General features: G+C 41.0%; 1 protein-coding gene across 1 annotated transcript in view; it reads right to left on the reverse strand.

Moving 5' to 3' along the window:
- ARHGAP6 (Rho GTPase activating protein 6) overlaps positions 1–23,206 on the reverse strand; it is a 348,654-nt gene that overhangs the window by 69,706 nt on the left and 255,742 nt on the right. The gene's annotated exons all lie outside the window — the stretch shown is intronic.

Below are 23,206 nucleotides of genomic sequence, written 5' to 3' on the forward strand. Positions count from 1 at the left end.
CAGCATCCCGTTGTCATTTCATTCCTTTCCCGGTGCAGTCAGCCCGACATGCAGACGTGTCTATGGGCAACACACATCTTATCTCTTTTCATTTGCCAATCCGACCCCACTAGGCTACTGAAGTACACAAGCAAAGCCTCTTTTCTTCTTGACACATTCCATCCCCTCCTTATGATGACATGGTCCCCTACAACATCCTTTTCACTACACTGGAGAGATATGGATTCTATGGGTGGACTGTTTGGTGGATAAGGAACTGGCTAGATGGTTGCATCCAGACAGTAGCGACCAAGTGGTCAATGCTCAGATGGGGATGGGTGACAAGTGGTATCCCTCAGGGGTCCATACTGGGACCAGTGGTGTTTAGTATCTTCATCAATGACATACACAGTGGGACCAAGTGCACCCTCAGCAGCTTTGCACATAGCACCAAGCTGAATGGTGCAGCCAATATGCCAGAGGGACAAGCTGTCACTCAGATGGACAAGCTGTCACTCAGATGGACCTGGACAAGCTAGGTGAGTAGGCCCAGGTGAACATCATGAGGTTCAACAATACCAAGTGCAAAGTCCTGTACCTGGGTTGGTGCAGGCTGGAAGAGTATGTGACAGCGAGTAGCCCTGCAGAAAAGGTCTTGGGGGTACTGGTGGATGAAGAGCTGGACATGAGCCAACAATGCACACTTGTAGCCCAGAAGGCCAATCTCATCCTGGGCTGCATCAAAAGAGATGTAGCCAGAAGAGTGAGAGAGGTGATTCTGCCACTAAGCTCTGCTCTGATGAGATGTCACCTGGAGTACTATGTCAAGCTCTGAGGCCCTCAACACAAGGACATGGATTTGAGGAAGCTGGGTCCAGAGGAGGGCTGCAAAAATGATCAGAGGGCTGGAGCACCAATCCTACAAAGACAGGCTGAGAGAGTTAAAGATGTTCAGCCTGGAGAAGAGAAGGCTCTGGGAAGATCTTATAGCTGCTTTCCAGTACTTAAAGTGTACCTACAAGAAAGCTGGGGAGGGACTGTTTAAAAAGGCATACAGCAAGAGGACAAGGAGTGATAGTTTTAAACCAGAGAAGGGTAGATTTAGAATGGACATTAGGAAAAATTTCTTTATTATGAGGGTGGCAAAACACTGGAACAGGTTGTACAGAGGTGTGATGGAGGCCCCATCCCTGGAGACGTTCAATGTCAGGCTTGATGGAGCTCTAGGCAACCTGATCTATTTGGGGATGCCTGTGCTTACTGCAGGGGGGTTGGCCTAGATGACCTTTAAAGTCCCCTTCCAACCCAATGCATTCTATGGCTATATGTTGTGTTTAGATCGTGATCAACTCAAGGACAAACTGTTTCATGTTTTAGAACACTCATAACAGCAATGTTTGTGTTAAAATTTATACAGGAAAATAATGTGACCTATGCCACACCTCTATAAGGTACCAATTATTCTTGGAAACCAAATCAAAAGCTTTAGCTGTTCTACCTCCCACCTGTATTTATCATTCTCTTAGCAAGTATTTAGCTTGATTGAAAGAAGTTATCACCAATAATAGTGCAAGCACACAGGAAAGCCTAAAGACTGTCAATTAACTTGAAGCCAGAAATTTTGGAATTCATTAAAGCATCATTAAAGAGCATATTTTAGCACTACAGGGAGAGAAAGAAGAATTTTGATTTCATTCTAACCCTGCTAAAAAATAAACATTAAGCTTGTCAGTAGGTATAACCTGATGCAGCTCCGTAGATAATGGAAGAACTCTGATGTACATCAGCTGAGCTGTAAATACAAACCCACTCAACCTACCCTTTCATCACAAGATGGGAAACTTCAAATTAACGAACTTCACTCTCATTTTAAGTGCCCATTTTCACTTTGAATGTTCACATTTTCATCATTCACTTACAATTCATCTCTTCTGCACACACATCTGCAGTCAATGGACACCCATTGACTTTAAAAAACATTGGCTGAACCTCCTCACTACAAAAACCAGTAAATTTTTACTATATATGAGTATGTATATACATCTATGCACACATGCAACCTGTGTATACATTTGTGCATACACACAGCCTGGAAAAGAGAAGGGCCTGGGGAGACCTAATAGCAGCCTTCCAGTACCTGAAGGGGGCCTAGAAGAAGGCTGCAGAGGGACTGTTTACAAAGGCCTCTAATGATAGGATGAGGCACAACGGTTTTAAATTACAGAAGAGTAGATTTAGATTGGATGTTAGGAACAGGTTCTTTACTACGAGGGTGCTGAAACACTGGAAGGGGTTGCCCAGAGTGGTGTTTGGAGCCCCATCCCTGGAGTTATTCAAGGTTAGGCTTGACAAGGCTCTGAGCAACCTGATCTAGTGGAAGATGCCCCGCTTGCTGCAGGGGGGTTGGACTAGATGACCTTTGGAGGTCCTTTCCAACCCAAACCATTCTATGATTCTATGATGTATGACTGCATGTCTATATTCACATATACACGAGACAATAACCACTCACAAATATGCAGCACCACCAAGCAACAGAGATCAGAGGAACAACATATTAAACATCACTTCTTATCATGCATGAATTAATTCTGAGTTCAATGAAGCTTTTTTCATAGAATATTTTTGCAAGATATTAGGTAACCATAGCAGATAAAAGCTGTCACCTCAGTGTGGAACTGCACATCTGTACATTCAATGCATGTACTATGCTCAGTATCATTATGGTATTTATATATACATGGGCCACACATGCAAACTTCTGTGCTAACCAAATATTTGACTACCAGAACTTGTTCCTTCATAGTTTGCTTCTTCATCTCTTCTTGCCCTTCTAGTGCCTCACTGTTGATTAGCTGGACTTAGTAATTTCAAACAACAGGTTTGCACGCTGAGGCAAGATGAGACGAGCACAACAGCACCACAGATGCATAGCCCTGCTAATGACCCCACCTTCCCAGCTGCCTTTGCAGAACAGGTACAACACTTTGCAGAAGGAAGTAGATGATAATAAGAATGCTGGATCACCCAGACAGGAAGAGTTGACAAAGTCTGGTCAGTCTAGACCCCGCATCAACTTTTTCAGCAAGGAATAAAAGGCAGATTGTTGTCAAAGGTGACTCACGAAGGGAATGGAAGGCATAATATGCAGACCAGACCCATGTCCTTGGGAAGTCTGCTGTCTCCCAGGGACCTGGGTTAGTGATGTGAGGAGAAATATTCCTTCCCTAGTGCAACCCTCAAATTACTATCCACTGTTGATCTTTCAGGTAGGCAGGGATGAAGTAATGATAAGAAGTCCCAGGGCAATCAACAGAGATTTCAGGGTTTTGGAACAAGTGGTTAAGGGATCTGGAGCACAAGTACTGTTCTCCTCTATCCCCCTAGTTGCAGGGGCGTGATGAGGGAACAAATAGGAAGAGCCAACAAGCTCAATACCTGGCTCCAAACCTGGTGTCTCCATCAGGACTTTGGGTTCTTTAGTCACGGGCTGATATACAGGACACTAGGTCTCCTGGTAACAGGATATACCTGTCTCAGTGTGAGGGAAAGGATCCTAGCACAGGAGCCAGCAGGCCTCATTGAAAGAGCTTTAAACTAGATTTTAAGGGGGAAGCGCACAAAACTGCACGTGCTAGAAATAAGTAGCACACCAATATTTGAAGGATGGTATGCTAGCAAGGTCTGTGAGTCTGCCATTTCAGTGGAGGCAGGAAATGAAGACCCACACGGCAGCAATGATGCAAAGGTCACTGTTGAATTAGCAACCACAGGAGCACCTGGGAACAGCCAGGTAAGAATTAAAACTTCTCCTTACAAAAAGATGGCAAGACCTTTAGACCAACCAAAGTCCATCTACACTAATGTATGCAGCATGTGAAACAAAGAGAAGAAACTAGAAGCCACTGTGTATTGGGAAAAATATGATACAGTGTCCATTACAGAAACATGGTGGGATGTCTCACATGAGTGGAGTGCCAGAATCAATGGCTACAAACTCTTCAGAAGGGATAGGCAAGGAAGGCAAGGTAGTGGCATGGCCCTGTATGTCAGGGAGTGTTCTGATTGTCTTGAGCTCAGTGACGGTGATGATAGTGTTTATGGGTAAGAAGCAGGGGGAAGGCCAACAAGGCAGATATTGTGGTGGAAGTCTGTAACGGACCACCCACCCAGGATGAAGAAACACTTAAAATATTCTTTAGGCATCTGGGAGAAGTCTCACAGTCTCTAGCCCTTGTTCTTATGGGGGACTTCAAGTTCCCTGATGACTGCTGGAAATATAACACAGCAGAGAGAGAGTAGTCGTAGCAATTAGAAGCTGACTTGCTGTAATGGGTTTAGCCAAATGAATCAGTCAGTGAGTATTCAATACCATGCTGCCATCATGCCAGTGTTAAAATGAAAGTGCTGGCTGGAGCAAAGTGTCATGGGGCTTGAAGTTCACATTGCAATGAGAAGCTTCCTGGGTTTGGTTGCTCCTTGTTGTTTCCATTTTTCAGGGTGTTGGTCTTTTCCACTAGGCTGGCTGTGGGCTTGGGGGGATTTGTATTATGGCTGGTGTCTGCTGCTGCTTCAGCTTCTGCTTTTCTGCAAAATAGCTAAGGTAATTGTACATTGTATTACTTTCATTGAACTCATTATCTCAACCCAGGACTTTTTGTATCCCTTTCCCTTCTAAACTGGGGGTTGGGGGGCTTGCCTGTAAGATCAGGTTGTCTTAAACCAAGGCACGTGGGTTAATGATCATGAAATGATGGAGTTCTCAGTTGCTGAAGGAGAGTCAGCAGAACTGCCACCAATGGGCAGATTTTGGCCTCTGTTGAAGATTGGTGGACAGAGACTCTTGGGAGGCAGTCTTGAAGGGCCAAGTGGTCCAGGAAGGTCAGCACAGGTTTCTGAAGGGCAGGTCCTGCTTGATGAACCCGATCTCCTTCTACAGCAAGGTGACCCACTTAGTGCATGAGGAAAAGGCTGTGGCTATTGTTTACCAGGACTTCAGTAAAGCCTTTGAGAGTCTCCTACAGCATGCTCCTGGAGAAACAGGCTGCACATGGCTTGGATGGGTTGATGCTTGGCTGAGTAAAAAAACTGGCTGGATGGCCAGGCCCAAAGAGTGGTGGTGAATAGAGTTAAATCCTGTTGGTGTTCCCCAAGGCTCAGGTTTGGGGCCAGTCTTGTTTAATATCTTTATCAATGAAATGGATGAGGCGATTTTACTGTTCCCTTAGTAAGTTTGCAGATGACACCAAACAAGGTGGGAGTGTTGATTTGCTTGAGAGTAGGGAGGCTCTGCAAAGTGATCTGGACAGGCTGGATGGATGGGTTGAGGTCAGTTGTATGACATTTAACAAGGCCATGTGGTCCTGCACTTCAGTCACAATAACCCTTGTGAAATGCTACAAGCTTGGGTTAGAGTGGCTGGAAAGCTGCCTGGTAGAAAAGGACCTGGGCAGGGGGGCAGTCTGAACACGAGCCAGGAGTGTGCTCCAGATGGCCAAGAAGGCCAATAGCGTCCTGGCCTGATCAGCAATAGTGTGGCCAGCAGGAGTAGGGAAGAGATCATGCCCCTGTACTTGGCACTGGTGGGGCTGCACCTCAAATACTGTGTTCAGTTTTAGGGCCCTCACTACAAGAAAAATATTGAGTTGCTGAAGAGTGTCCAGAGAAGGGCAACAAAGCTGGTGAAGGGTCTAGAGAACAAGTCTTATAAGGAGTGGCTGAGGGAACAGGGGTTGTTTAGTCTGGAAAAGAGAAGGCTGAGGAGGGACCTCATCGCTTTCTACAACTACCTGAATGGAGGTTGGAGTGAGGTGGGCATCAGCCTCTTCTCTCTAGTATCAAGTGACAGAATGAGAGGAAATGGCCTGAAATTGTGCCAGAGGAGGTTTAGGTTGGACATTAAGAGAAATTTCTTTACATAAAGAGTGGAATCGGTTAACCAGGGAGGTGGTAGAGTCACCATCCCTGGAGGTGTTTAAAAAAATGTTAAAAAACTTCAGGACTTTGTTTAATGGCCATGGTGGCGTTAGGTTGATGGTTGACTCGATCTGAGACATCTTTTCCAAATGAAACAATTCTATGATTCCATGACCAGCTTAACTCGAGCAAAACCAAAGCAGCAAGAGTCACATAAAGCTTATTTGCAAAGCTGCAAGTAAACATTTACATTTTTTAAAAAACTTTTGTCATTTATAGATAAAACTGATCAAGAACAGAATCCCCAACCAGACAATGTATACTAAAAAACTAATCCCTTTCCAACTCTGATATTGCAAAAGACATTTTATAAGTACAGAAATATGTCATTCGATCCTCATGAACATAAAATGTACAAAATGTTCTAGAGCTGAAATAGTACAAATAAAGAAATATAGGTCTTTAATGGTAGAGTTTGGGGGGATTTTATCTTATCTATTTCTCTGAGATGAGCATTTTCATAAACAAAAACATCACCGATACATCTATCAAATTTCAAACTGAGATACTTAATTTTGATACAACAATGGGAAGCAAAAAAAGGGATACCCATTAAAAGATGTTGAGGCAGCAGAATATCAAAGACTGTAAACTTTTTCGGACATGTCCGCTTTGCCACGGAACACAAAACCAAATGGGTGTGTGGGGCTTTTAGGAAATAAAGTGAAATAAATTCCTTCAGTGAATTCTGCATGTACATGAATGCATGGAGCATGGACATGCTCTTTTTTAGATAAAAATTGCCAAGGCCAAATCTAACTTTGGAGGTAGCTCCTCGTCATTTTCATTTGAGTTAGTTCTAGAACAGCAAGCAAGAACTGCAATGCCCAGCTCAATCATTAGCCCTGCCAAACCATTTGAACTTGCTAGTTGTAGTCCTTCCTCATAATAATATTCTGTCTGGGGGATCCCAATAAGCTGGAACAATTTATATGAGCAGAACAGCCAACTTAGCACTGGGTTCAGGAATTCCACCGAGTGTAATTTCACCTTAATATGGGAGCACCTCATCTCATTTTTTAATAGGACATCATGTTTTTAAAACCAAGGGAGAGAACAAAGCACTCAATAAGATTATGAGGGCTGTACCTTCCAACCATTTTTTTTTTATCCTGGCAGTCTGCAAGCTCCTGGTATGTCCCCTGGTGCTCCTTGAGTTGGCTCTGTCTGGCTAGAAGTAGTGTGATGTGAGCTCTCCACCTTCCAACATCACAACAGGTCAGTAAGCATTGATAAAGAAGGTGGAATCACCCTGTCCAGTTGCTGTGAACTAGGATGCCATTCCTCTTTTACACTCAATGGATTTGGTAAAATCTCTGCTAGGTCACATTAACATAGGTTTTTACTATGCTAATGGAACACTAATTAATTCTAATATTAACTAATTAATTCTAGTATTTTGGAAAATCATGTGTTAGGGCCAGTGGAATCTCCTAATCCCTAAAGATGCTAGAGGTTCCAGAAGTTTCCTTGAACAGTCTGGTTTATTTCACAAATAAACATCATTGTGTTCTACAAACCAAAACACTGTATTTGAAAATTTATTCCAAAACTCCTAATGCTTTGTGTAACACAGGGTAAATTAAAAGACTCACCTTTCTTCTAAAAGCAGTGTACGTTTACATGCAGCCTGTAAATTACTGCAAAATCAACACGGTTTGCTTGGGAGAGGTTCAGAAAAGTCAAGCTCCTTTGGAGGATAGGTGCTTGTGCAATTACATCAGTCACATCTCCCTAAAGCTGTTCTACACTCTGTAGGGCAATGAAAAAAGAGAAAGGGCAAGACAGAGAGAGTATTTTCTGATACTCTCTCCATATTTGGAGGAACATGGCATCAGCCTAAACCAACTTCAAGATCAGTCTGACATAGCCCCTTACAGAAGCCTAACGAACAGAAGTACTCTAAGAATCAAGTCAGAGTGACTTGGTTTTTGAAGTTCATGGCCTGCATGTTTTCAGACATACACACACAGATTTTCTTCTCTATTACTTCAATTGTGGGGACCTGAAAATGGCTTCTTCATTACCAAGAAGAAAAAAAAACCAGGGGGAGGGCAACACAAACAGAAGAGTGCAAACACAAATATTGCTCTGGGATAAAGTAATCAGCCTGATAGGACACAACCTGCTAACTGTAAGAGTGCTTTCATAACTGACTGACAAAACCTTAAACCAGACTAAAAGGCTTCTCTGTTTTTTTCTACCCATCAGTTACTTATCTTCCTTCACAAGTCTCCAGCTTCAGCTGCATTTTCTCCCTGGCCATCCCACTAATATCTGACATCTCCACTCAACCAAGCAGTTCACTTATTGGGTAAGTAACTAAAATAATGGAACAGATGACTCAGCAAAGGAGATGACTGATTAATTGAATCTTGTGCCTTTGAGGAATCTGTCCAGTTTTCCCATATGTCTTGTCCATAGTCATAAGCACTTTTTAAATAAGAAGTAGACTGCAGTTTTACTAATATTCTTCCAAGTATATTATTTTTAATGTGCTGGAAGTTCAGTGTCTCCCAAATAAACATGCAGTGGTACATCCTGACTTAAGTAACACTATGTGCTTAAATTAATCTTCCGCATGTGTAGGCTATTCTTGTATACCTGACCTCTTTCTCATGAGCCTCCAAGACACAGATGTCTTTTAGTGAAGTCTTGTTCTTCTGTCTTATGTACAACACAAACCAGCTGACAACTACTGCAAGGAATCCTGAATCTAGATCAAATCTACAGGCGATCATCAACCTTCCTGTTTTACAGTTCAGTGCCTGACACTGAAGTTGCCTTATCTCTTGCTATATTCTATTTAATATGCATTAAATAATGCATGTAGAGAAAAAGCTTTTAGTTTTGTAGGAAAAAAAAATCACACTGCATAAAACAATTATTTAGGTATCAGAATTATGTAATGGCAACAAATATAGCCATGGTATTGCTGAAGATCAACACTTCCTCACTCCTAGCTAGCATCCTGTCTCATTCCCAATGCTGGAAATTTGTGTACTCAGGATTGGTACTTCGAGACAACCCCTATAGGACACTGGAAAGTTGCTGCTCCCCACAGGGGAGGCAGAATTCACACCCACAGCAGAAATACTTAGCATGATGGTGTGAACCAGTGCCCACGTAAAGACAGACATTTCAGACTATTACAAGGGTGATTTCCATTATTCAGGAGAGAAGAAAAGAAAAAAAAGGAAGAAAAAAAAAGGCCTTCTAACTTTAGTCTAGAGTAAACAGAGAGCGGAAGAAAGAGCATGCTTTCACAGCAGTATTAAAATTGCTAAAATAAAGTGAAAATATTTCCTGTTCTTCTGTGATCAACCTCTCCAAGTTTTCCAAATGCCTAAAGATACGATTTCATGTTTGGAATACTTAAAACGCACTCTCTTTAAAAAAAAAAAACTGATGTGTAATACAGAACCATTTCATTCCTTTTCTGATGTTAAGAAACAGAAATTATATACAGAGGTATTTCCCAGCAAAACATTCAGCCCTAGTATACTCACTTTGTACTTAACTATTTTATACATCCAGAAAACTAACCTATCCAGAAAGCGTCATTAAAATGAATGTAAGTACACCTTCAGATTTTCTAAATTTCTTAGGTTAGCAAATATCAATATTCTTGAAGGAATTTATCCAGAAGTACAATAAGGGGCCAAGTACTATTTTGGAGGTGCCAAAATAGAGACCTAACAACTTAAAAAGCCTAGATGTAACTATAAAATTACAGCTGAAGTTTTGGCAGCCTTCACATAAACAGATTTTTGTGTATTTTTTTTCATAAAGAAAATGCAGCCATGTTACAATACTCTGAATTTTTGCTGCAGGTTGGGAGTACATGCACAGCTGTCACAACCACATCTGCATGCAGTAACAGGCTGAACTGAAGCAAATAAATTGCCTTACAGCAGTAATGGGCTACAGTACAGAAGCCAGAGGTTCCACCAATTTCCACAGAAGAGATCTGTGATAGCCTGGGTTGATTAAGAGGAGAATTCTTACCCCTTTTTGAGAATTCTTATCCCTGTGTATTTTGAAAGGTTGATGCTAAGTTTTTCTTAAGTGTTAAAAAAAGTGTCCTGCTTCAGCAGAAATAACTCTGCAAGCTAATGGCATCTAACCCAAAATCAAATACAATAGCTTCACAAGTATTACTTTTGGCGGGAAAGCTGCCTTAAATAAACCTTGCTCCAGCTTTTGGGACCAACACAAATATGCTTTCAGCAGCCTTCAATACTCAGCTGCTTGTGAAGTTGAACAAGGGACCATGACCCACCACACACTGAAGACTGGCATGTCCTATCCTGTCCTTTCTAAGTTTTGCTGTGCCCCAGGTCATGGAAAAGATGGGCTCCATCCCAAAGACAGCCTTTACTCGATTCCGAAGGCTGCAATACCCATTCGTGCCATGAATGCCATCCATTTGTGTTCTGATCCTACTAAATGTAAAGATTTCCAATGACATTTCAGACATGAAATGGCGCTCTTTCTTCTAAGCCTAACAAGATTAATGTTAAGCATATGAAAAAACAAGGCAGAAATTATACACGGAATGCATTTAAACAACCTGGATTAAGCAAATGTAATCATTGTCCTATTTATAGCTTTACTGGTCCTGAAATAGTATATAATGTCCTGGTGAAGCAATAAGGATCTCTGCTAGCACAGCACAGAAGTCAATCATTTTTGCATTCAGTAAGTACTAATGTGACTGCAGAAAACGCTTTGAACAGTTAGGAGTGGCATCCATTTCTACTATAGTCAGGCTAAAAGAAGAAAAATACAACATTTTGGAGAGAAGTAAATTATCTACTATGTGAAAGGAAGAATGCACATGAGACAACACACACTATCATTTCCAGGCATGCAGAAATCATATCAGCCTCAGTATTGTACACAAGGCTAAAAATACATACTTGAATATTTCAGTTTACCTCCTGGATTTGTAGCATTTTAGGATACATGCAGATTACGTTACCTGACCTGAGCATACTGTCAGAATCTCATCATGAAGTAAAATAATTCCCTGACTCTAAGAACTGGGATTTGGCTAACAGCAAAGCTTTAAATTTAATATGAGCCCCTATTCTTATTGTCTGATGTGGGTCAAACCAGTACTTTGTATAAACTGACATTATCTACAGAAGGAGGTTTGGGTCCAAGGAAAATGAGATCTGTTGCACACAAGGCAAATAACTATTCTGACTGCCCATATACCAGGTCTGGTTGGAAAACAATTCTAGGGTTCTTTAATTCTGATTTTAGTTGATAGCAACAAAACACAAGATATCTCCAAATATTCATATTTGGGAGCAGAGTGAAAGATCTCAGTTACTCAGCTAAGACACAGAGGACTCAGGAAAAGGTCAGAGGACTCAGGAGAATGTCTGCACTACCTGGCTTATAGCAAGACCTCGAACAAATTTTACCCCATTTCAGGGAAATGCCATAAGCAGAAGGTTTCTGACTAACATCTACTCCCAATACTATACTGAACTTTTGTAGAGATTGTAAAGCCCCTCCAGAACGACTTGCCAACTCCTTATATGAATGGCTACTCTTAGAGCTGACCTCTAAAAGCGACTGCCCACACACTCTGTACTGTAATCATGTACTTTCTCATGCATATTCTCTCTCACTACCTGGGCTGGAAAAAAAAGGTATTGCAGGACCCATTTTCTTATTTAAGGAAATTTTCTTTGAACTGTGAGTTTATATCACCAGCCAGAAGTGTTGCCAGTGTCAGCAACTCAAGGTAAAGGCCTCCTGGAGGCAGGGAAATGCACATTTCAAACAAGCAGGAATATAGCAATCAGGTTTTTGGACTTAGAAGTTTTCACTTCATTGTTACATTTCCATTTTGGTTTTATCATTTTCACTGTGTTCATGTGGGCAAACACTATTCTGTCCTATACACTGATGTTGGGCAGCCTGGGAGAAGTCTGTATCACTGAATGAGTTGCAGTGCTCTGCCAGCTTACTCCAGTGTATACGGACTGTATTTCTTGCTTTGTTTTATTGTTGGTTGGGTTTCTTTTGTTAGGTGTTTGGGTTTTGTTTGGGGTTTTGTTTGGTTTTGTTTGTTCGTTTTTAATTAAGATCTGGGATATCAAACACTACTCACACTGGCAGTTGCTCTGATAAATGTCACTCTCCTGAAGACCCTATGGAAACGTACACAAAATACAGCAAGTAGAATATTTAGGGAAAATACTGTGAGTACAAAGAAGTGGCTTTGCACTCACTAGCATTATCATTACTTTTTGTCTATGCAATTAGTTTTCCTCCATTTCTATGTATTGAAACAGTGCGTGCTGTCTTCTTGCAATGCACAGCAAAGGACAATACTTCAGCTTATTGAGAAGCACTGCTTCAGCATTTCTTAGAAAAAATAGTCTGCACACATGAATCTGCTGATTTGAGGTTAAGTTCAAAACCCAAACACAGCTTACATATTTTTTAATAAACCACATCAGCTGCACTGGAGCTATACAAGCAGCTCTGAATGGACACAGCTCTAGGTGAGACTGACGGAGCAGTGTGCATATGTGGAAAGATCACTAAAGAGCTCACCGTTGTCTGTTAACATGGAGCCTTGTTTAAAATGTAGCATTTCAAAGTAGGAAATGTAAAAAAAATCTACACAAACAAACCTGTTCTGCAAACCCAATTTGCAGGAGAAAGGTGCTATTTGCAAACTGCCCCTCCAACCTGAGGCACCCCAATTTCTAACTGTGTGCCTGCCAGACAGTCTGTGACTTCTTTGTTTTTTAAGCAGCGCATTTACTTTGGACAGAGAAAGGGAAAAATAGCCCATAAAGTTCCCACTGTTATGGAAAAGAAACAATTGCTAGAGTTACAAGTTCCTCATGGACAGAGACAGAAGATGAACAGCTCTTGGTCTCTTTCTTCTATACAGCTAACCTGAATTTTAAAATGCTGCAGTAACGCCATCATGGCCATAAAACCTGATGCTTACAGAAACTGTTGTTTGCTAAAGTGAACCTATGCAGCTGCAGCTGTCATACCATCAGCTTCCAAAAATCCTTTACCCTCAACATATTTTGCTCACAACTGCCTGGGTTATATGCCCTTCATGAACAGAATACACAGAAAAAGATAAACATGTCACCACAGGCTTCAAAGCAAGCCACCTGGCAAAGTCACCCAAGTACAGATCAGCTTAATTATGTAGTTTGGTTTCAAAATGTTAATGCCACTTCTCATTCCACAGTTTCATTCCTCTTGGTCCAAATATGAAAACAGGCACGGTCATGAAACTGGTCTGAAAATAAACAGTATTTGAGGGCTCTCTCTTGATGGATCTCCAGCCTGGTCATTAGTACCAGCTTTTTCCCCACTGAATCAAAACTGTTCTCTTTTCTTCAAACATAACTAAATTATGAGAAAATTAAACCCAGTGTCACCATGAGCACCACATTCAGCACTCATTCTCCATCACACTTACCTCTACCCCACTACATAAGATTTTCAGTTTTCTTACCCATTATGTTCTCCTGTGTCTGCAGTGTCCTTTAATATTTTAAAATGTCAGGTTTGAATTAAGGACCTGGATCCAACTACACCGTTTTGTAAAATAAGGTAAGAATAATGTTGTTGACCTGAAGTAGTTTTCTGAGTGTCTGAGAGAAAGCCCAGCTGGAGCAGCTGCAACTCCCAGGACACTTTTTGCTGCCAGACGTCATGAATCTTAGTGGGGGGAAAATTGGATCTTTACATTTCTCTGCTTCGAAGCAAGTCAAGATCACAGTCCAGGGGAAAGCCCAGTCACATGGACAAGTTGTGACCAGCTTCCCTGCTCCTTACTCCAGAGATGTACCAAGACAGCACAAGGAGTACTGAGGAAGGGGCTTGTCTCTCCTCGAAAATCCTTTTCTCCCTGTCCCTGTGCAAGCTCAAAACCAACTGTAACTGGCCAAAAAAACCCTATCAGGAGTAGCTGAAAGACTGCTGGATGCAGCTGCCATGGCTTCTCGGAGCACAGCGAGTAGCAATCAGTGGTTTATGCCTGACCTTTTCTCACAGTTTGTTTGGAGCTTTTTAAAACATCTTAAAAAAAACTTTCTACTCAAGCAGGCAAGCCAGCTATATTTATAGCATGGCTTTGACAACAGCAACACAGAGACTGAGCATTTTACACACTTTGCTAGGGAGAAAAAATCCTTGATAAAGTATTCATAAATAATGTCTGTCATGTTCACAGTCCCCATACACAATGCTGTCATCTATAGTGTGTGGGCAGGAAGCATGGGAATTCTGTGAAAAACAAACAGTGAATCACCAATGATTTTCATGGCAGTTCTGCCCTATGTGGCATTTCACCAAGTCATCATTCAGAGTGACAACTTTGTTTCTCAGCTGGCACAATGCTTCATCAGATTGCTCCCAGAGCAGAAGAAACCACAGGCGAGAGTTCATGGCAGCAAGCAAGATGATGTAAATAGCTTTTTTTTTTTTCATGTATCCACACAGATGCTTCATGCACCTCCAAACCGAGGTAGGCTGAACAGCCTGCCACGTTCCAGGTTACAAGAGCCTGGGCTCACAGCTCAGAAATGCATGCAACCCTTTCTCATTCAACTTCTTGGCTACCAGTGCCTGCTTGGTAGCAGCAAACACAAACATCACATGCCCCTAACTCCAGAGCCATATCAAAACCCAGTAAATGCACTAACCTCAGCATTTCAGTGCCTTTTAGGTCAGACATCAAAATCTCAAATCATGCAGCTCCTCACTTCCATTTCCAGTCTCTTTCCACACCACTACCCAGGGCTAAGGGATGCTAAGGACAGCCAGAGCATTGCACACTAAAGCATCACACCATGGAGGACTTCAGGGTGGGGGGAGGAAGAGGGGGGAAGAAGTGTTAGCTGCAGAGAGATGAATAACCTTCTCCAAAAATGTACTGTCACTGATTGTGCCAACATCCCAATAGAAACCCCAGGCACAGGAAGTCAGATTTATCTCACCCCATCAAAATGCTGGAGCCAGAGATCAATGTCCTGCTAGTCATCTCCTAATTATCCTATACATTTGTAGGTCTTGCAAACTTTCTTCAATACAAATTTTCTTCAACCCATATACCCCTTATGCCATTATTCTTTTGAGTTTCCTATAATGAGTAAAACTGTTATTTATATATCTGAAAATGGGGACATGGTCCTTCCTGAACTTACTTCAACTATGCAAAAAAGGAACTGCCATTTCCAGGCTCTGGATAGAAGCCACCCTGCAAGCAAAGAAGTCTAAAAATCAGCAGCTTTTTTTGGTGTCCTGCAGAATGATAAAACAGAGTGGCTGTGAAGAATCCAACTCGCCTGTCACCCTTGTATTTATAAGTTCCAGACAAAATTATGTTACTTTATTGTGGAAAAAGGTGTAGAACTATTTATTGGAACTGCAGGTTGACCATAAGGGTTTCCTTCTCAGAAATGGTGAAGTCTAGCAATACTTGTTGAGTTTTGCTTTGAACTCGGGTTCTTTGGGCAGTTAACAGTGTTCTTTGGGGACTTAAAAAAAAAAAAAAAAAGAGGTTTCCTTTGTGGTACACTGTCTACAGCTAAAATATTTTTGTATAATTTTTATTAGCTACTGGTACATCTGGGGAATTACTTTTACCCATTTCAAACTACTTTTTTTCAGTAATGTACAGCTTTATATTAAAAATTATACTATTCAGGATGGAATGTTATAATACAAAATGTCCACAGTTTGTGCAGAGGTTATATAGAATATACCCTATCATCAACAAAATGGAAGAAATTAATTTCTTTCGTTGTCTACTTTGGATTCATTTCTTCCCAGACTACTCAAAAATACCTATCTTTAAACTGAGCTTGGCCTAAACTCTCACTGAGAAATTGGTTATGTGATTCTGATATTGCAGCTTCTTCAATAGGTAAACAGCACGGGACTTCTAATTTGTTTCTTAATTATGCAAAATTCCAAGGGCTTTCTCCCTCTGGAGGAACACATGATTAGGAGAAACAAAGTAGTAGGCAGCTGAGAACTCCTCTGGCTGATCTCTTGTTACACCAATGACCAATGCTGGCCATAAAAGCTTCATGGGACTATTAAAAAAAAAAAAAAAAAGCAGCTTCAGAAAAAGAATTGACCTAAAATTTGTATTTTTTCTCCAGTGGGAAAAAAAAAAATCAGGCTTTTGTCTTTAAAAATTATTCATGAAGGATATGTTTGTTGTTTGGTTTTTGGGGTTTCTTTCTCCCTCCACAGAAACAATGGCTTGGTCAAAATAAGTTTGCAGCTAAGAAACATATATTCAGTCTGAAACACCTCTGTGGCTCATGGGAGCTGCTATTCAAGCACTTTGTCTACTTGGGTACCTTACCCTCATGAGCTGAGGCTCCTGTGACAAGACACCTTCCTTCACCTCCAGGGATGGCCCTGCACCATGAAAGTGTCCTCTGGCTCCCTAAAAAGACCCTACCAGAAGATACAGCAGAGCTATTTTGATACACATTCCATTTTTTTGTATTTTCACAAAAAGTAATTGAAAAATGCTAACTACTTTAGCCTTTCCTGGATTCCTTTTAAGCTAATACTGGGGAACCTTAGAAACAGAATGGGCATCCACAGTCATGCAAGGTTATACGCTTTAAGCTTGGATGATACAGTTCACTTTAAAATAAAAACAAGTAAGAAAAGTACAACCACCTCTATTAGATTTACACTTGATGTGATCTGAAGACCTGTGAAAATACAGAAACAGTAGCAAGTTGCATATGCAGAAAAAAGCATTTTAAATTATATCTGAGATGTCTGGTCCAGTAACCATAAAACACCCCATCTGCTCCAGAGACTGTCTGCCTGCACCTCACAAACTCTAAAAAAGCAGAAAGCAAGTAAAAACTAAATTAAATGTTTAACCTGCAGGTTTTATCTCATGATTTTAATTGTTACCTATTAGCAGAAATTGATGACTCCACAAGAGATAACTTAAGTCTCCAACAAGTTATATTAGGCTCTATTAAAAACCCATACAGTGAGACAGGTTAAGAAAGAATGTGCAGCAGCAGCAGCATCTCTGTTTCTAGAAAAGGAAAACCTCATAAAGAGTTGCTGAAACCTGGGTAAGCTGATGGAGAGTTGAAAGACAGTCATGGAGGAACCATGAGGTTTGTTCAGACAGGGTGGTGGTGCTGCTGATAATCTCTAAATCAGATAATAGTATACTTTACTTTTTCTCAAAGACTTTCTAAAGTAGGCAAACATATGCTGAGTCACCACAATATTCTGAAAACCCCACTTTACAGCTCTGCTTTTATAGAAGCCCTACAGTAGATTTCCCCTTCATTAAAGCTACATGTAAGAAGCAGCATTAGGTATAGCCCACCCCTCACCAGTCACTGAATCACCAGGGCAAACTCCCGTCTTTGGGCATGTTCAGATTTCTCCCTGAGAGAAAGCAGAGCATACACAGAATGGATTCCAGTAATGTTTTGGAAAATGATGCACTAGATATAAAAAACCCCACTATTCAGTCAGAAAGGACTGCACAAAAGCACCTTGCTGAGCTCTCAGCAGCATCAGCACTACCAGGGAGAAGCTTGCAGCATCTCCCTGCACATGCAACCAAGTCTCCAAGTCCTGTTTCTGAAACTTAAAGAACACAGGCCCTGCTCCGAAAGCATCAGAAAAGACATGTCTCCATCCAGAGTCTCCAAATGAAAGACATAAACATAAACAAACTCCAAGGCAGACTGAAAACCTATTTTTAGTTGAATGAACAGCATGAAAGCTTTCCAATGTCCTCTTCTTACCCCCTTCTTCTATTTCCTCTCTTCCCCTCCCTTCTCCCCCAAATGCTCTCTGCTCCTATTTAATTTTTTTTAATAGAAATGGCAACCTAGCGGATGTCTCCAACCCAGTTATTTTAATCTGTCTGTGCTGAGTGGAGACAGCAGATGTACATCTCCTCTCATCGATGTTATTAATACAGTAACTGAAATATACATTAGTCAGCTGAAAGATCCATATAAACCTCTTCAAGTTTTGCTTGTCATTATCGATTGAGGAAAGTACTTAGTGAAAAAAGAAGGAACTAAGAGTGTGGATTTTAAGAGCTGGTACGAAGCTCTTGCTAAAAAAGGCATGCAGACACAGGAAGTTAAAGAGCTTTCAGTGCAATGTCCTTGTAAAATCAACAATTGCTTGCTGGGCTAGGTTTGCTGCTGTGTCTCACATTATTGCCACACAATGAGCTCCCCATCCCACAGACACATAGCAGCACAAAATCCTGATTTTGAGCTTTTATCGAACTACCACAAAATACCACAGCATTTCAGCTTATTGTCAAAGATTTCTGGTAATACAGTATTCTAGACAGCAAATTCATTATGAGGTTTATGGGATCTAAAGAGTTCTTATCTATATAATGCCCTTTAATGACCTAAAGGAGATTGTTTGGTAAGAGTTTGTTAATAAGTACAAAGTTTATTACAGGGGAAACTCAACCCATAAGTCTGTATTTTGAAAAAAGAGAGGTTATACACATAAGTATCACTGCAATGTGCTTCTAATGGGCTGCAGATGAATTTCAGCTGATCACCTTAGATTTACTGTTCTCCAAATCCCTAGGGATCTCCTACAGGAACTGCTGTGCTGGAGTTGGGGCTGGGGGAGCCTAACATGGGCCAGCCTACTTTGTAAGTTACACTCAGATGCTTCAACATAGTTACACATACATTCTCATGGAAGGGCCCAGCTCTTTAGAAAAGTAACCCCAGCAAAGCAGCAGGACTTTATAATCTTAGCTGTAGTACAACAATTTCCATTAGTTAAAGTTGTGGCTATTTCTCCAGAACCAGAGGACAGAAAAAAAAAAAACAAACCCAAACACAATTGATATAAATAAAGCTCTTTAATAGCCTTTACTCAGGTCTGAAGAATTCAACAGCTGCATCCTATTCAAAAAACGGAACAGAATAAATACTCCCAGCTATAAGAATGACTTTCCAGAGGTTGAGTTGAAAACTTGGTACATTCCTAAAAGGCATTGATTTTTAAAGGCATATGCAACACTCACATTTCACAGTACTTTTACAAGTTAGTGTTGTGATATTTAGTACTTGTTTTAAAGCTTTGTCTTCAGATGGTATTTAAAAGTACAGGCAGACTTCAGTATATGTATTTACTAAAGAACACACGAGGAATACATAAAGCACCAGCCACAGAATCATAGAATTTGTTGCAGAGAAGCCTGCAGGTGTGCTCTCTGTACTTTCAGAAAGTTAAGAAACTTGAGAAAAACTCAATCACTTTTTAATTCCATCTGATGATTTCGAATCTATTTTCATCACTCTGCTTTTCCTGAGACACAAGTGGATGTTCCTCTGAAGCACATGGTGAGAATTCCTGGTGTCAGGAAGACCATGGGCAGCTCCTTAAGCTGTTTCTTCCCCAGGGGTAACTCAGCTGCAGTAGGACAGAGCCTGTACATTTGTGCCAGTGGCAGGTATCTAGGGTCACACCATCTTAACTACTCTCACCCCTGTCTGAACTTCTGTATTTGAGTTCTTAGTTGTCCATGCAATACAAACCAAAATTTGCTTTAGTAGTATTTTTTCCTAATACAGCTCTGGGTCATACAGAAGAATTCACTACCTTACAACAGTAGGTCTGACACAACCAAAGAAATGCACGACCCTGGCTGAATAAATGATATGCATACTTGTATACAAGAGATGTTTTGGTGAAGACAGATGCAAATACCCAATAATGCTTGCAGACAAAGAACGAAGCAGCTGTTAGCTGGATAACTTCATGTTTATTGTTCCATAGAAGGTTACCTCCCTTACACTTCTCTAATTCAAACCCTCCACTGTATAAATATTAAATATGCTTTTCCTCTGTTTCTCATACAGCACAGAATTAAGGAAAGAGTATGTTAGTTGTGTTACTAACTTTTACTATTATTCCCCATACATTGTTCATAGAATCACAGAACTGTTGAGGTTGGAAGAAACCTTTGAGATCATAGAGCTCACAATCCCACCACTACTGCTAAGCTGCAACCACTAAAACACATCCCTAAGCACTACATCCTTGTGTCTTTTCAATACCTCCAGGGATGGTGACCCCACTGCCACCTGGAATGGGCAGCCCATTCCAATTCATGATAACCCTTTCTGTGAAGAAATTTTTCCTAATATACAACCTGACCCCCCCCACCCCTGGCACAACTTGAGGCTGTTTCCTCTTCTCCCATCACTTGTTGCAAGTGAAACAAGACTAACCTCCCCCTCGCTTCAGCCTCCTTTTAGGTAGTTGTAGAGGGTGATGAGGTCTCCCATCAACCTCCTCTCCTGAAGCCTGAACAATCCCATTTCCCTCAGTCATTCCTCACAGGACTTGTGTTCAAAATAATCTGAATTCATTAAAGAATGAATTAACTTGTCCTTGAGGAATCTCCGAGACTTTGTAAAGTTTTACCCTTTCCATTTGATAATTAAAACTGATAATGGCAAAAGTGCAGAGTAATTCTGGATGTTTCAAATGCTGACAGACCAGCTATGCAATGGACCAGAACTACAATGGAAATGCTTTCAAAATACAGGCATCTCTAACTAGATACTCTTAAGCACAACTTCCAGCCAGTGGTGAGAAACAGGAACTTTTGGGGACATGGTTAATTCTGTTTGGGTTACAGAAATAAGAATGAAACTCCAGAAATGTCTTCTTCCCCACTGCCCCCTCCATGCAGAGAAGGAGTGTAGAGTGGCCAGCTCAGAGGTGTATGTCTACACCATGGCTGAATGGCAGCAGTATAATGAAATGAGCCAAATTATTCCCTTAAATAACATCTTCCCTGGCTGCTGAGCACCACTACATTTCCTGCAAGCTCTGACCTTTGCTAGCCACACAACAGAAACATGATGATCACACTTATCAGTGGCCATCTCCACAACTGCTCCAAAAAATACACCATTTTGTGGCAAACTTGCCAACAGGCTTCCTCAGGCCAAGCATTTATTCAGCTGCAGGCCTTGCCACAGCCCTATGAAAGAAGTGGCTCCAACTACGCTCAGCTGGACCACCACCACCTTCACTGCATCAACCCATTCTTACAGGTTCTGACTGTGCTACAGATGAAGCTGCAGTCCTTTGCAACATGCAGTAAACAAGTCAGGGTTATTGTTAAGAATTTCATGCCCAGTAGTGAAAACGTCAGCTGCAGATGAACCTGCCTCTGCTTAGCTTATTGCCTGCTGTAATTGCCTGAAGTCCAACTGCCATTTATAGCCATGAGACTGGGTGGAGCATCCCTGGGAATAAGGAGATCACAAGTCTGCATTCCTCAGCTGCTGCAATAGTACTTTCCCCTAGGAACTGGACACATGCTGTCAGTTGCATTTTTAAATTATATTACTACTGGTTTTCAACTAATTTGGTGCCAACCTCTACAAGAACAGTTTCCAACACTACAAAAATTCACCCTGAAGATTGTCCCAATGAGTACTGTCACTGAGGACATGAACTCCCACAAAAATGAATGGCAGGTTTGCAGTAACTTCACTGAAAGTAGGATCATGCTTGTTCCTTTTTTCCCTCCTTTCCGCAATACAGAACATAAAATGCCAGATGAAGCAATAAACCTCATGTGTGGAACTTAAAGAGTTGCAACACACTATGGTGTTATGTAACTAACAGTGAGCATTAGAAAGCAATACCAATTAATAATGCCTTAAACTTCCCTGCCTTATGCTGTCATCTCAAAAAAAAAAAAAATCTGTAACCCATAATAGGAACAGAGCTCTTTCAAGTCCATTAAATATGACTTTGTTATTATCAGTCTGTCCCATACAGAAAACATTCAGGCTACAGTGGACTACACAGACAAGAGTGTAGAGATAGAGAAGTGCAATAGAGAAGTGCAAAGAGCAACTTTAGATGGCAGTGATATAGTTAACAACATCCTCTCCCCCGGCCCTCCCCAGTCTTTTCCAAAAGGTTAACACTGCCTTCTATCTGAAACCAAACCAGAAGACAATAGTGCAAATACCATCCACAGTTCACACTTCCAAGAGTATTCTGTTTAAAAGCAAACAAACTCCTAAATTGCTTTTTCCAAAACAAGCTCTATTTTTTCTTCTAGTCAACAATTAAAAAAAAAAAATTCTCAAGTTTATTGATGGTGGGAAAGGACAGTACAGTTTGAGCATTATTTTCTTGTAGAGAACTGAAATAACACTTTTCCCAGATTTCCACAGAGATGTTCAGTGGAAAAATTCCCAGTATCCTGAAACATTTCTCTCTGGAAATTAATTTCACTCTTTCCTTCCCATACAGCCTTTTATGGATGTGCAGAAAAGCATACAATAAAACAATATGCAGTCTAAGAGCACATTGACATTAAATTCTGACATCTGAAATGTCTATCAGTGAGGATCAAGTTTATTATACAGTATTCCAAGCCAACCTGGAGAGTCTTAAAGAGTATTTTTATTTTGTTTCTTAGCAATTTTCCCAATGAAAATCAACAAGTTCTACTTGTATTAGTTATTTTATACAAACAGTCGCATAACAAAGAGAGGAGTAAACTCCTGTACCCAAGCCTTAAGCTCTAAATGTAGAAGACTAAGATGCCAACTACTAGAGCATAACCATGTCTCAGGTTCTCACTTGGTTTCAGTTCTTCTGGTAGTTACAGAAGTAATTAAGAGCCATCCACCATGTCTCCTGTAACAGATGTCTCTACAAAATGTGTGTACTTTTTCACTGTACCATGGGTAAGAGGATAAGAAGCATCTCAGACTGTGCAAGATAAACAGGTTTTAAAACTTCAAATTACCTAGATAAGAACTTTCTTAGAAACTGAGAGAGAGAGCAAGAGCAGGAGGGGCAGAAAGAAGAGAAAAAGAGGAGGGACTGACCCAACTCATTTATCTTTCTGGAGAAAAGAGACAGGATATGTTCCAAGCTAGCTAATCATTTCAACCATATCATCTCATACAATCAGTCTAAGTTTGTCTTGCATTTTGCAGTAGGAACTAATATGTGATAAATATTACTGACTTTAGCAGTGAACTAACTACCCATCTCACCAGTGTTGCTCTCCCCTTAGAAGGCTGTCCCCTGCAAGAAAGAAACAGCTCATCTCCAATAGGATAGCTGAAGGAGGATAGCTGAAGCCATGACCTTCGGGTCAAACCAGAGTCCTCTGCCTTAAAGGTGCTCATCTCCATCCTTTGGATATGGGAGTGAG

Source organism: Indicator indicator, chromosome 1, assembly GCF_027791375.1.
Source record: "Indicator indicator isolate 239-I01 chromosome 1, UM_Iind_1.1, whole genome shotgun sequence".
Taxonomy (NCBI): Eukaryota; Metazoa; Chordata; class Aves; order Piciformes; family Indicatoridae; genus Indicator; species Indicator indicator.